At 32.7% G+C, this 12,590-nt stretch overlaps 1 protein-coding gene across 2 annotated transcripts in view; it reads left to right on the top strand.

The window, feature by feature from the left end:
* Positions 1 to 2,668: 2,668 nt before the first annotated feature.
* The window catches only part of LOC140153238 (transmembrane ascorbate-dependent reductase CYB561-like), a 64,270-nt gene continuing 54,348 nt past the window's right edge, over positions 2,669 to 12,590 (top strand). The window contains exon 1 of one of the 2 annotated variants that reach the window (XM_072175929.1): positions 2,669 to 2,961. The gene's annotated coding sequence lies outside the window, so the exon portion shown is untranslated. The remainder of the gene's footprint in view (positions 2,962 to 12,590) is intronic. The other variant, XM_072175928.1, reaches the window with a different exon arrangement.

The following is a 12,590-nucleotide window of genomic DNA, read 5'->3' as shown; positions in this document are numbered from 1 at the left end:
ATAAATGTCTACTGTAGATGTAAGCATCGATGAAGTATAGGCCTATAGTCAACGGTATATAGCTGTATACATTGATTGAGTTGGGAAAGTACACCACTCTGTACTATATAATACAGTGACACCGCGCCGGTGAGCAGATTATTCAACTTTTCGTCGGAGGGGAATGTATATGGGGAGGGGGAAATATGTTTTCTTGTTTATATGGAAAAATTAAATTTTTCATAGCTTATATCAACAGAAGTAGTTACTTATTTACGTCTACTGTAAATAACGAAGTTGATCATGAAATAGTTAATAGCTTATGTCTACTGTAGACATATGCATTGATGAAGTATTATTCACTGCGTATGTTTACTGTAGATCTGCGTATTGATGAAGTACCCGGTAGTTCATTGCTTACGTCTACTGTAGACATGACATTGTACACTGATGAACTAGTTCATTGCTTACGTCTACTGTAGATAGGTGTACTAATGAAGTAGTTCATTACTTACGTCTACTATACATCTGTGTATTGATGAAGTAGTTCACTGTTGTATTGATGAAGTACAGGGTGTCCCAATAAAAACAGAACCCTCATTGCGCCCTCTTTTTCTCCTATTTCTGAAAAGTTAATCAAATATATTTTGGTATGTAAAGAAACCTTTATTCGTAAGCTTTAATAAACCGAAAGAAATATTTCAATCGGCTCACAACTTCTTGAAGATGTGTTCTTTTCAAGAAATGTACCCGTTTTTCACTCTCCACCACTGAGGAGGTTTGACTACTTCAAAGATTGAAAAGGAGTACACGTACCATGATAATGATAACTTTATTAATAACAAACTTTATTTAGGGATTGGGCCTATGGACTATGGATTGTGTTAAGTCTTTGTTATTTATGCCTTTTTGTTTTATTGTGTTTCTTACTTTCTTACTTTGTTGTTTCTTGCTTTCTTTTTATTTACAACATGTCATTTCTCTTTTTGGGATAAAAGGTAGCCTGAAAAGGGCTGCTGGTATGTCCTTGGTTCTTCTGAAGTGAGTTTAATGTGCTGCTTTGCCCTCTACCTGGTTGCCTCCTTGACGAATACAGGTTTCAGCCCTGGTCCTCATTGTATCATAAATTATTGCATTGTGTACCCTCTTTGTGTGCCGTATACTTGCGAATGCAGCAGTAATACGGTTGCGAAGATGTTAGAGGTTAGCTGATGCTGAGTTGTCTCAGAACTGGTGATCCTCGCTCATAGTGAATGCTTTCCAAAGCCGAATGCTATTATCTTTCCAGCGTGTGTTTCATTTTAATCTTTGATGTAGCCAAACCTTATCCGTGGACAGAGTGAAAACGGGTAGGCCTACATTTCTTAAAGGTGACATATCTTCAACAATTGTGAGCCGATGGAACAATTGTTTTGCTTTATTAAAGCTTACAGTTTAAGGGTTATTTACATACCAAAATATATTTCATCAACTTTTCAGAAATAGGAGAAAAAGAGGGCGCAACGAGGGACACCCTGTAGTTATACGTCTACTGTAGATTTGTGTACTGATCAAGTAGTTCATTGCTTACGTCTACTGAAGATTTGTGTATTGATGAAGTAGTTCATTGCTTACATATACGGTAGATCTGTGTATTGATGAAGTAGTTCATTCCTTATGTCTTCGGTAGATTTGTGTATTGATGAAGTAGTTCATTGTTTACGTCTTCTGTAGATTTGTGTATTGATGAAGTAGTTCATTGCTTACATCTACTGTAGATATGTGTATAGATGAAGTAATACATTCCTTACATCTTCTGTAGATTTGTGTATTGATGAAGTAGGCCTAGTTTATTGCTTATGTCTACTGTAGATTTGTGTATTGATGAAGTAGTTAATTTCTTACGTCTACGGTAGATCTATGCATTGATGAAGTAGTTCATTACTTATGATTTTTGCCTCATGACGTTGTGTATTATGTCAAGCAAAATATACATGGAAGTAGACAGCAGAATATTTACTACAGATTTGTACGAATGAATTAGAGTGAATTTTTACCGTTAAAATGTTAATTTTCGTATTAAAATTGAACTACTAGGCCTACATTGATGACTGTTATATCCCTTAGTATCTTAGTGTAATGTATTACGTGTGTAAACTTATTGCTTTGCTCAAAATTGTTTCTGTACATGTAGTTCCCTTTTTTGGATGAAGTATCAGACTGTAAGATATAACCTAACTGCCTTTGCAAGTACCGCTGAAAGCTGGTTTGTGAACAGACGAGAGAAATATGAAATTCGTAGCCTTATTATAATATATGCCAATAGCGTATGGAACAAAACAAAACCTGTTATCTGACTCAGATGTTGGTGTTTGAAGCTCCACACTGCTATATGAATGACAATTTGACTTTCCAAAGACTTGACTCAGTCTCAAATCCATTAGTATTGCCATTGATGCAGAGCGAGCGAGACACTGGAAATTTATTCAGACCTGTTCTGATTATACATGGAAATTAATCACTTTTATAAATACCAATACGAGCTGAATTCAATTGCTTGTAAATGATTCAAAAATTATTCCTTTTCAGCATTTGACTACACATCATTAATAATTAAAAATATGTTGAATATAAACACTAGTAATGATATAAACGTCTTAACCCAGCACACGTGAAAATTTAACCCCGTCTAAATATAGCACGTGTAGTACGTCATCTTTGCTATATTGAGCAGCCAGTGATGAAGCTGTGTGTGTGAGACTGGTTGTCCTTGCAGAATCACTGTATATGCATTGCACATGCATGTCGGCATTTTACCTGTTAAATTAAGCCGCTACTACAAAACATACATGCGGATGTTTCACACCTTATGAGCAGATCTTTTGTCTTACTCCATCTCAGCTCAGGACCCCCTGTGAAGGATATCATAGCAGTGGTTACCCCCTTGTCATCCAGCATCCAACCCCCTTCCTGATTGTTTTGAATAGCGGTTTGCTACTACAGGTAGGTGATAAAAATATGGGTTGACAACCAGATGGTTCTGTGTATTCACTGGCTGTGTGCGTGGGGCTACCAGATGGTACGATCAGAAACAATTATGTGTGTGTAAACTGTATTGGGCATTTGATTATCATCCCTAAATTAATACAAAAACACCAATTCAGTCAATTCAATCAAAAACAGTCTTGGGCTGTGAATATACCGTAAAACCCCTTCTACAAGCATATAGTGTGCTTCTGATGAAAGCTACATTAATCCAGTCGCCATTGTGGAGTTTCAGCAAATAAATTACGGATCCAAGCATAATACAAACAAGTGTTATTTTAAGACCGATCTATTGTATTGGTATATTAATGCTTGCTTCGAATTAATTAAGCTTTTATAAAAAACACTATATATGCGTGTAGACGGGGTTTTACGGTATTTCATAGTCCCATATGTCCTATTTTTATTGATTTTACATACACACATACTTCCTTGTTTATATTCATTTATTCAAGTGAAGCCCATTCCATAAATATTATGCAACTATATGAACATTTTGAATGCTTGATTAGGTTAAGCCAAAGCTTATGCAAAAGACATAAGGAGGTTGTTAGGCCTGTATATATAACCATGTATGCTAGGTTGTTTATTTTGTAGGTTATTTTCATTTTTGACAGCTTGCTGTAATTGCAACAACAACAGTCTGGGAAAATACATTATTTGACTGCTGTAGGTAGATCTGTTGATTTGGATTTTTTGTGTAGAAAACTAAAGAAAATTTGTTCTATTATGCTCTGGTAAACCAGATGTATAATTGGTCAAATCATGATGAAAGTGTTTACTTTTGTGACTTATTATTATGCTAGAAACTATTTATTACCCATGTCAGAACAAAAAAGGACAAATAATTGGTTTAGTATTTTAACCCAATATAATTAAATTTCAACATCTAATGCAATGATCATGTGAGGTATAGCTTGCACAGACCAAGACCATTTACATTTGGCATTTATAAGGAGGAGTTGTAACTGTAGTAAGCCAATTAAAATCAACCTAAATTACCACTTTACAATTAATAGAAATAAGCATATTTGAATTATTATTTGTATGTAATGTAATCATATGAATGTGAAGCTATGGGAATGTGACATTTGATTGCTTTGAAACTGATGAGATATTGTTTATTTATTTTATAAATCAATTCTTTCATCTATGAGATATGTGCAGTGGCCAGTTTTATAAGATTTTATCATAAGTTATGTGCAACTGATTCGAAAAATCATTAAAATAGATTTATCAGAACCTTTATTGAAACAAGTGTGTTGTACAAGATTAAATTTGGATTTAAACAATTTAAATCTCTCTTTTTTTCAACAGAGGACGATTGTATGCAGACTAATTATCTTAAAATTATGAGGTTCTGGGAACTGTTTAAGTTTTTATTGTTACTAGCAATCAGTTTTTCTATGCCATTCTGCACAGAAAACAATTTCTCACCAGAGTAGGAGACAATATTTTACACAATCCCAGAATACATTTCTTTCATTTCAATGTTCTGTACTGATTTGCTATCTAGTGCAATGTCATTACATATATCAATAGTGACTAAAAAAGTATGAACAGAGCACATCCAGATCTTGCAAAATATGTTTATTTCTTGACTATCAACCCATGTTTAATCAGTCTTTTCTCAACATGAAAACAAAGGAAATCTGTAAAAGGTAATGGGAGTGTCATTTGCTGTACTGAGGTGATGACATGTTGCAAAGGATTATGGGTAGGGTAAGATATCTTCTAGGATATCTCAAATGTGTTAAAACACAGCTATAGTGAAAAATATAAACAAGCGAATATGTTCAAAATGATTACATTGACATTACCAATGAAGCACCAGATTAATTGTCTAGGGAGACTAACAAATATTTTCAGCTTGGTAAGATAGTTATGTTGACATGTTATTTTTGAATGGTTCTAGTCTTGGAAAAAAACACACACACACACCAAAATCCTAGATTATAATTCACCAGTTGTGAGCTTTAAACATAATGTTATATCTATAGGGCTAGTAGTATATATTTTTCGACACTTTCTGTGCATTTTACCATTTGGGACCATGTAAAATACTACTGGACTTGCATGTAAGATACTGCTGTGCTCTACGGTGTAGAATGAAGACTGCATGATATGCATTTTATACGCACAGGTGGTAAAATGCATTCAAACTATAAAGCAGCTCTATGGGAGTCACCACCACAGTACAGAATAACCTTAAATTTTGCTTTATAATTTATTAAATACCAGCTACATGCTCCTGTGTTAATGATTATGGTGTGTGCACAAGAACTCAACCAATCATACCAGAATCCATAAAGTATAATGTTAAGCTTATTGGATGTGAGTAATGTAATAGTGTAGGTAAAGGCAGGTGAATAGAGCATTAATAGCATGTTATTTGGTCTGTTACACTGTTAATTCAATGATACATAAGAGCATTTGGTCGTGAAACTATGGTCAAAATCACACATATTTTAATATGTGTTGTTAGTAGGCTATGGTCTTAGTATAACTTGAATGTGTAATGGTTATTTTAACACACATAAGTATGATACAGAGGCAGTGCTTGAGTTAATTTTAACCATAACATATTCAAATGTTAATGCCTGTCTAACGCTTGTGTCATTCATGCATATTTCATAAACACAGTGTAAACATGGTACATTCACCTTAATTGCTTATACACAACAAGGACACTTGTATTATTTGCACAAGGGAATTGAGATGACCTTTGACATACAAAGGTCATCTGCATCTCATTAACCATGCATGCTGCTTAATAGGCTACTATTAAACATTTATTTTTTGAAATTGATAGTGACTGGGGATATGTAAAGTAGTTAATAAATATATCAATATTAAATTAAATAATTGTTGTATTTTACAGAAAGCACAATTTCTAATTTGGTAGTATTTTATTGTTAGAAAGTACAAATTTACCAATTTTGAATGTTTTTGCTTTGCTATTTCATGATTGACAATAGAGAGGAATCCTATAATGGTTAAAATGTCTTTAGCAAACAGTGAAGGGTTTTCCATTTGCAGGGCAGATCTATAGAAAGCAAGCAAATATTTGCTATCTTCAGTAGATAGCATAGATTCAATAGGCACACAACATATATTTGGTGCCTGTATTTATAGATAGTAAATTTACTTGTTGCATGAGTTTAAAGCTAGAATATAAAATATTGTGAAAAGATAACAAAAAGTAATATTGTATACAAATTTCCAGCATCCCTAAGCAGCTCAGATAGTAGGTGGTCTGTAGAAAGTGTACATTCTAAAATGGAAACATTTACAACAGTGTCTAGATATAATTATTACAAACAATGCAAATTTAGTATCAAGTTAGCTATCTTCAGTAGATAGCAAAATTCTTAATACCAAGATAATTTACTCTCATGAGTAAAATTCAGGTGATTTTTATGAAAAACAAAAAGTAAATTGTCAGAAGACTGTTGAAGCATTTATCATTTCAAGGATTATTATGGGATGAAAACCAACAGCGGCGGCGTATAATATATATACAAATACAGTTTTTATTCTCGCACAATACTGGACTGGAACGACCTCCCTTCAAATATTCTCAACATAACGCACTCACCTGCACTGAAAGCTTCAAAGTAGCTATTTCAGATCACATAATTAGTAACTCATTCCTTTTTTAATGTGGATTTTCATCCAAATCCATATCTCAATTAGATTGAGTATTTTGTAGATGTAAATGTAGATAGGACTTTCTTACAATGTCAAATGATCATCATTGTGGTTTGATTCTATATATGAGTAATCCACAATGAAAGATATGGTGTTCTAACAATTTCTATCATTGTTACAAATATGGTTGGAAAAATTTACCAAGCAGTTTTGAAATCAAATATAATAAAAAAAATAACAAGTACAAATTAAAGGAGTAATGCTAAGAGCTAGCTAGCAATTATAGATAAAATCTATAAGAAGCTAATCACAGCTATGTCCTCCTTACATCAATAAGTTGTATATATAAAGTTTTATTCTTACTTGTGACGGCATATAAATTTTAACGTACTTCATAAACAAATATAAATCTTAACAAGACATTATCATGAAAAAGCCCATGGTGATTCAAATTGAAGTATATAATGGTTTGAACACTTCCCCAGACGACTGAGGGTATTATAGTATGATGTGTTAAAGCTTGATGATTTGTAATAAAAATTGCATTTTTTGCATGAAGCACTAATGTATTTACTGAAGAATCATCAGAACAAACATGATCCTGTGTCATATACTGGGGTACCCAAAAAGGTGGTTTTGTTACAATTTGATGTGCAGCTTGGATTTCAAAACACTGTCTCTTGAGTATTCCATCACTTAGAAGATTCAATTAGGTCTTAAATTGAGGCTAATTTATTCTATATAACTCATGTTTTTTACCTGTTTTAAAATAATTTTGAATTATTTTCTTATGACGTTTGGCATGAAATGTGCCAAGGGTGGCTGAGGATTGGGGGGAGGAGGATTAGGGGGAGGGATTCGTATCGTAAATTTCATCTAAAACCCCCATTAAAAATTTGAATCTAGTAAAAAAATGTCTAAATGAACTCCCAGACATCTAAACCAAGTAAATAAATACATAAAGTCATTTAAAAGACTAATGCTTTCTCAGAATGATTGTAAATGTGGAAAAAAGAGGTGGGGTTTTTGCCCGCACTCTCTCATTTTGAACCGATTTCCATAAAAAAGGTGTCAAAATGCTCAGGAGGATGAACCACTTCAAATGAGACATGTAGGTAAAATGTTTGAAACATTTTATTTTTTTACTATGTAACACAAAGGTACCCCAGGTTGTGGCACAGGACCATATATCAATAACAGTGAAAAGTTATATAATACATGAAAAAGCAAAGTGGCTGGCTTTTAATAGCTCAAAATCCTCCAAGCTAATGCATGCAAAAAATAATGTAATTTTATGACACTGGAATAACATGACTATTATTTTAGGGAATGATTGATGGCTGCAGTGTTATCTGTTTATACTGTTCAGGGAATATATTATTCTATACCATGACTACTATACTGTAAAAATAATGTTAATTTTATATTATACAATAAAATGTCATGCAGATATTATGCCAACAAATGACTGTCAATTTACAGTCGACTGCTAAAAAATACAATAAACTGCAGTAGAAATTTACAGTAAATTTAAAATGTGAAATTTGGAAAAAATTAGTTTTTTTAAACAATATTTGTTTGTGTTTTTCAAAATCGTTCATTTCCTCCTAGGCGAAAAAACAAACCAACCCAAAACACACTTTTCTAGAGGCACAATTGACATATATTTGCATCTTTTTTTAAAGATGTACAAAATTTCAAACAGCTGTTATTTTGGCCGAAGTGGATTGCTTTTGAACATTTTCAAAAGATGTTTGCAAAATATTTTCAGATTTTTTTCAAGCTTTCAGTGTAGCCTCTTCCAGAACAAACCAAAATCCCAACCAAACCTACTTAGCAAGTCCAAGACCTAGAACAGGTTTTTTTTGTCACCTTGCATGTATTTATATACACATCAGACCCATGTTCGGCACCTATGAATATGAGTATATGGGACTTGATCAGGCAAACTGAAGACAAAGTCATGAAAATCCCATTTTAAGATTTAAAAAAGGTTATTTCAGACATTGAATGTACTGCTCGAAATGTCAAAAGGCTCAAGTTACCATTATCATGATCATGTACATTCATGGGCAATGGTTGATTGGACTTTGACACACATGAGGCTCTCTTGAAGTATTCCTGACAACTGAGATTTTATGGTACTTTGCTGATTTTACAATAAAATAAGTTTGCAAATCATTGATGCTCACCGTATCCGCGTACCACCCATGGTTTAAAAGTCAAAGTGATAATTATGAGGGAAAGAAAATCAACTGCCTTTGAGAAATGGTTTGTACCCATTTAGAAGTACATTTTGCAATGAGATGGTATACATTTTAGTTTTAAGCTTTCAGAGGAAAAATTAACAAACAATTTGTTACGTAGATTAACAAAACATAAAACATATGTTGCTTATGAATGACTCATTAGTAAATGAGGATCTAATAAAGACTAACATTTTTAAACATCATTATTTCATTAAGCAAACAATAAAGCAGACTCCATTATTGATTAACTAATGGGTTTTGAAAAGGACCGAAGAAAGACAGCTATTGTATCCGTGCTAATGATATTAATTATTACATCTTTACACTGAGCTAGGCCTTAGGTAAACACTACTTAAGCTTTATTACTGAAAGGGCACTAACTAGAATTTGAACAATAAGTCTATGTAAAAGTTTACATAATTAACGATAATTGCTTTTTTATTTTATTTATATCTGAAAAATGAGAATTAATGGCAGGCAAAAGATGAAAATTTCTTTTCAAATAAGTTTGATAACATCAGTTTTTTGATATATAAATGTATTGAGCATAAAATTAGCCTATGGAGCATTAGCTTGTATACATGCAAGATGTCATATCTAGATTGTTGCAAATATAATTTAATCTATTTTAATTGAAAAAATATAAGAAGCTATGTAAGATACTGCAAACACCCTAACAGTGATGTTTTCCATGTATTACATCAATTTATTTGATATCACAATTCACAACCCTTGAAATTTATATTTCTTTCTTCATTGAGCTAAAGACTTAAAATCAGTAAAATCTTTGTTTCATTTTCAGACTGTGTAACACAGGATTTTTACAGGGTGATGCAGAATTTCCAAAATGTGAACCTTTTTTTTTCAAAATAATAAAATGGTATCATTTTTCCGTTTTCCATGAAAAATCAGGGAACAACTATTATGATAGTCCCACTTCAGGAGCTTGCAGACCATTATACTATGTTGCAAGGGACTTTTGTTGTTTTGCAGTGGTTAAATGCAAGATTGTAAGCTTTGCTCACAACAACCAAAGTTTGTGACAACAAAAATTTCTTGATTTTCACACAAATGTGCTTTAATTGTGAAAAAGTCTTAACATTCAATGGGATCCTGCAGTGAATTTGCCAATATGGCATGCATATAGGCCTAATCTGTTTTCTTCTGTATTGCCTCATTAATTTGGCTTATGGTAATATTTACTGTTTGAATCGGTGCATGCAGACATCTTAACAGGAGTGACTTCTTCCTGTGGCTGAAGGAAAAATGATTTATTTTCCCTTCTGACTGTTAAGAGTGTACTCAGACTGTTTTGTAAATATAAAGCAAGCAATGTCTTCACAATGGTGTCAAATTCTGCACAGTGTCTGTAATTGTGTATTCCTAACAAATTGAATACTGCTGACCGGGGGTACTCAAGTTTGGTTTTGGTAGGGACGTGCATTGAGATTTTGGAAGTAGACCCATAAATATACCAATTTTTCAAGAAATTTGGACCCATTTATATACCAAAAGTCAACATTTTTGGCGAATTTACCCAAAATTGTCTTAATTTTACAAATTTTTCCAAAATTTTGGGAAAATTTTGGCTAGATTAAGGAAAAGTTGGGCTGTTTTCCGAAAAAATTGAGAAAATTTTGAAAAAGGACCCATTCATATACCAAAATAGGCTTTGAAAAAGGGGTCATTGATATACCAGAAGGCTGAAAATGCTACCCATGTTTGCGGCACGTCCCCGTATGGTCATTTGTACTGAGTACCCCCCCCGGGACTGCTGACAACCTGAAATTGGTCAATCAAATGTAACTCCATGTCTTCACAAACACATCTTCCTTCATGCATCACATGTTAGTGATGCTAAATTGGTTTGACCTTTTTTATGGTCCATACATCTTACAAGTAGCTGAGAAGGATGCTGTTCTTGCATGCATGGCTACAGTAAAAAATTCATAGACTGATGTTGTCCACATTCTTATTCTTTTATAAAGGTCAATCTATTACAGTATTTTGTGGGAGGTGAATAGACATCAGATTTCTCACTTTTCTGGTCAAAATAGTACTACTAATAAAAACAAACCATAAACCTTCCCATTAAGTATACTTATTTTTTTCTTGTACATCGCTACATATTTTGAGAAAACATGCCTCAAAAGTGCTCTGCATTAAAAGTGAATAATTTGCTTTTAAATTCCGATAGATTTTATCTGGAAGTAAAGATACGATAACCTTCTATATCAACACGTAGCAATATCATTTATTATTCATTGTGTATTTTCAGTAGTAAATTAGTTGAGGATATGCAAAGCACAATATAACCAAATTAAATGCTGCCTTGTGAAATGTTGTATTAATTATATCTTTATTATTTGCAATGAGATATTTTACTAATTTAAGGGTCTCATCGTGTGAATATGGATTAAAAAGCATGGCCATTTAAAAATAAATATGTTAGCCTCCCGTAATATAACGCCATCAATAACAACTAATATCGCAAAAATAATATAGGGCAGCACATGGCATACATAACATTTTGTGCCTCAACAATGCATTTATCATAGTACTTAGGTCATTCTAATTGATTAAAATGACTTCATTACTTTCCTCAATGATAAATGTTGACCACTGCTTACTCACATATTATTCACCTATCTACTTAGCTCATTCTAATTGATTAAAATGACTTCATTACTTTCCTCAATGATAAATGTTGACCACTGCTTACTCACACATTATTCACCTATCTCTGATTCACACTCTTCAAATTATTATTATTATTACTAAATTTGTTATGATATAAATAAAACATCGGTGACTGATCAATAACTATATTCATAAGAGTCACACCATGATGTCACCTGTCAACTGAACACACACAGACATGTCACAATTCTGGCTGCATGGGTCAAATATATAAAGATAGATATATAGAAGCTTATAGATGCACATGTACTAGTTAATGTGGATATCTATTTAACACAAAGCTGTATATTGAAAACACAATTTTCATATAGCATTCTTAAAATGAAAATGCTTATAAAAAATTATCTTAATATTTTCTGAATCTATAATATGTACTAGGATTATTTTGCATTATGTTTTGTGATTATATGCTTCACAGCTGTGCAGGAACTAAGCTGCTTTATTCAAAATTATATAGTTAAACGAATTTCTATATGAGCCATTAAATTGCACACATATTTATTTGTTTAATTTAGTTCTGAAGTGGAAAGCTTTTTGTATACCAATTGTGCCTAACTTTCACATTTGCAAATTATTGTAATATGAATTCATATCTTAGTAAGGCAGTGTTCAGAAATACTTTGGTGGGGGGACTAGGCACTTGGAAATTTTTTGAGTCAAAACTTTCTTGACCCACCTCCAGAGGACCTGGAATAGGGTACCTTAATGACACAAATGTTACTCGAAAAGGGTAGCTAAACTTGGCACCAATATATATATATATGCCAACACAAATCAGTGGAAATGATGGTCAAAGTCTGGGTGAAATTTTACTTAAAAATTCTCAACATTATGTTTTTCATTTGGTTTTCTTCAGGCCTCTTGACTAATCGCTACTGGTGATTTTATATGTGTTAATCACAGTAAAATACTTGCTTGTAGAAAATCAACCATATAGTACTTGCTTTGGTCCACAATGAAAAATACTTGCTTGGGGTACTTTTTGAA

Source organism: Amphiura filiformis, chromosome 5, assembly GCF_039555335.1.
Source record: "Amphiura filiformis chromosome 5, Afil_fr2py, whole genome shotgun sequence".
Lineage (NCBI taxonomy): Eukaryota > Metazoa > Echinodermata > Ophiuroidea > Amphilepidida > Amphiuridae > Amphiura > Amphiura filiformis.
This window is presented reverse-complemented; position numbering and strand designations above follow the sequence as displayed.